The 3605-nt window shown below is 52.4% G+C and overlaps 1 pseudogene; it reads left to right on the forward strand.

The window, feature by feature from the left end:
- The first annotated feature begins 1254 nt into the window (after positions 1–1254).
- Positions 1255–1960, forward strand: LOC119273574 (annotated as a pseudogene).
- The last annotated feature ends 1645 nt before the right edge of the window (positions 1961–3605 follow it).

Here is a 3605-nt window from a genome sequence, read left to right on the forward strand (position 1 = left end):
ATCGCCGCTCCTGATCACTTTTTTTAGCATACTCCTGATCACTTTTCGCACGACAACCTCCAATTGCTGCCGAGGTCCTTTCAGCAAAAGTATTCACTAATAAATGAAGAATTGTATGTCCACCTACTACCTACAGAACAAAGAACAAAATTAGACATCAATTTTTTTAAAATAAAATGGAGCATTGTATATCTTTGTAGTACATAATAAATCAAAAAATAACATCCATGACACTAATTAGGTCGATCAGCAGAAAATAATGAGGCAGAAAGCAAATCTATATCATTAAATGAGATCCACCTGGTCACATAGTTCTTTAGATTTTTTTATATACGTAATTCTTTATTGATAATACTTATCATTTATAAATGCAGGATTGTATTTCCAGCTATCTATCTGCAGAATAAAGACAAAATATTTCGTTAATAAGTGGAACATTGTATATATGCCCACCTATGCAAAAAAACTAATCCTGCTTATTAACGAAATCTATAAAACTAATGAGGATAATCTACAGAAAATAGTCTTGCTGGAAGAGCCAAACATATAACTTTAAATGAGGTCCACCTGCAATCACATATTTCTTTAGATTTTTGATATACATAATCCTTGCTTGATAAAACTTATCATTAATAAACAGAGGATTGTATATTCAACTATCTATCTGCAGAATAAAGACAAAAGATTTCATTATTAAATGGAGCAATGTATATCTGCCTACCTATGCACACAAAACAAATTGATCCCAGAATAAAAAATCTATTACGAGTCCTATCGAAGAAAACATTGTGGCAGAAAGAACCGAACTTGGGACATTGAATCAGGTCAACCTACAATCACATAATACTTTCGATTCTCTATATACATAAATCTTTCTACATAAAACTTATCATTAATAAATGGACGATTGTACTGTATATCCAACTATCTATCCAAGGAATAAAGGAGAAAAAAATCATTAATAAATGAAGCATTGTATATCTCCCTACCTATGCACACACAATAAACTGATCGAAGAAAAAAAAACTATGACACTAATGAGGCTTGTATATAGTAATTGTTGTGGCAGAAAGAACCGAACCTAGGACATTGAATGAGATCCATCTACAATCTGGAAATACTATTCCGATCTATCCTTTTTAAATGCTAGAAATTACATGTTCCTCACCACACCATCTATATAATCCTACTATTTGGATGCCGACGGGCAGAACAACACAATCAGCTCAATTACGAGTTACTACTTTCATAGCCATGGAACACTTCTGTTTCTTGGTCATCCTCTCACTCTCTGGCTTGGCCATGGCCTTGCAGCTGACCAGCCCGTGCAACGCTGCGCAAGCTCAGCCGCAGCCGGATCTACGACACAGATGGCCATGAGCTAACAGGCCACGACATGTACAACATCATGCCGGTGGACCGCAATTTGAGCGACCAATGCGTCTACGTTAGCTCATTACGGGACCCCAGATGTCGTATGCGTGCGATTCTGACACCGTGCAAGAAGTTTGGCAGGAATCCAGATGGGTATGTTTCGATCAAGCTGGCCGAGGGGAGCTCCAACTCCAGCAAGGAGGCGTCACCCCACCTCTCGACCGACGTCGTGATCGAGTTTCCCGGCATAATCACCTGGTGCATGCATCGTCTCCAGTGGTACGTCCATGGAGGGATCACTAACCAGACGCACGTGACCGTCGGCCGCCCCAGAGGGATGGAGGGGTGCCAAGCGCCGGCAGGCACATGCAAGGAACAGAGTTTCCTATTCCGCGTCGAGAAGCACGGCACCGGGTACAAGCTGACGTCGTGCTTCCATGCGCCGTGCCGCGATCTTGTGCTGTTCGACTACGATGGACGCAGGTGGCTGACCGTAGAGAAAGATGGGCACGAGCCTCTGGTGGTCGTGTTCAAGAAGTTCCATCTCGCCAGCTTGCCTCCTGCGAGTGCTCCCCAAGTAGGCTAGTGTCTATGCTACTATGTATGTGTACTTGCTTAACCGTTCAATGCGAGGAATAAATTTCTAGTGGAAGCATGAAACAGTCCTATTTTGCTGGTCGTCCGGTATCGCTAGCTTTCTTTTATCGGGTCATTTTAGTGCACCATGTATCAAAGTGTTTTGAGGCCTTGATTCGAACATCATGAGCTCACTCAGCTGACCTAAAGGACAGCCAGAGAAATACAGGAGCCCATCATCGAAAGCAGAAAATTAAGCCATGTGTGCATCATTCGATGCAGAGGCCGAGGGATATAGCCTCTTTAAAAAGAAAGTGATGCCGGACTAGAGATCGGCAAGCATGTCTTGAATATCAAGAAGCGGGGACTCTCAGGGCATCTCCAGCGGCGCCCCCAGGAAAGCCTCCTCAGGCGATTTTTTCGCGATGACGTCAAAAAAACGGCCCAGTCACGTCCCCAGGAGCCCGATTTTCGCCGGCCTGGGCCAAAAACAGCGCCGGCGGACCCAGGCCGAATCCGGCGCGCTGGGGGCGCCCGGGGGCGCCGGGGCGAACTGTTTTGGCGCGAAACAGCCGCGGGCCCGCCGCGTCAGCGACACGGCGCCTGGTCTTCCCCCAACGGTCTCGGTTCCCGCGGGGAATCAATGCCAAGGCTGCCGCCGGTCAGCGTTGCCATTGATTCCGCACGGGCGGCGCGTCACGGGACGGCGCGCCGACGCCTCCCCTCCCTCGCACGCGTACACGCGGGTGCGGCGCGGCTATATAGCCGGTGGCCTGCACTCGCCTGTGCCCACACCAGCCCCGCCCCTCGTCGCCGCCAGCTCCTCCCTCTCCCTACCTCTCCCGAGCGCCGCCGCCCAGCCCCTCCCTCTATCTCTCTACCTCTCCCGAGCCCGTCGCCATGGCGGAACACTTCCCCGGAGACGAGGCGGCGGCCAACGGCTTCGGCCGCCGTTTGCTCCACGAACAGGAGTCCTGGCTCCTGTTCCAGGCGGACATCCCGGCGCCGCCGGACATGCGCGCCGGGCCGACGGGGTGGAAACTCAGCGCCGGGGGAGTGCCCATTCCCCCGTTGCCCGACGCCGTGGCGAAATCGAAGTACTTCGCCGAGGAAGTCGAGGTCGTGCGCGCCTCCCTCACCGACGCCCAACTCTCCCTCCCCCAGTACGCCGCTGACAACCACGCGGCTTGGGCGGCGTATTTCGAGCGCCGCCAGCAGCAGCGCTTTGCGTCCACCAACGGCGCGCCGGTGGTCGGCGGCCGGCAGAACAGCGAGGGGCGCCACCTGTGGTGGGGCGTCCCCGGCCGCACACTCGAGGGCGTGCTGACGTACCTCGAGGGCGGTAACGACCCGCCGTTGGCGTACCCGGCGAGGGCGGCCGCCCCAGCGCAGCACCAACGCGCCGGGCCATGGGCGCCAAGGAGGTTCGGGTCCTCCTCCTCTTCTTCCTCCTCCCGATCTTCATCGCACTCCTCCGGCACTCTGGCCCTGCTCAGCGTCAAGGCCGAGCCCGCGGCGGAGACGCCGCTCGGTCGGCGCACTCCCAGCGCCGGCATCGTCATCAACGAGGGCGGCCGGCGCGCCTACTCATCGGCTCCTCCTCCGCGCTTCGTCAAGACAAAGACGGAGCCGGGGCTCGCGCCGGTGAAGACGGA

The sequence above is a fragment of the Triticum dicoccoides genome, chromosome 3A, assembly GCF_002162155.2.
Source record: "Triticum dicoccoides isolate Atlit2015 ecotype Zavitan chromosome 3A, WEW_v2.0, whole genome shotgun sequence".
In the NCBI taxonomy this organism is placed as follows: domain Eukaryota; kingdom Viridiplantae; phylum Streptophyta; class Magnoliopsida; order Poales; family Poaceae; genus Triticum; species Triticum dicoccoides.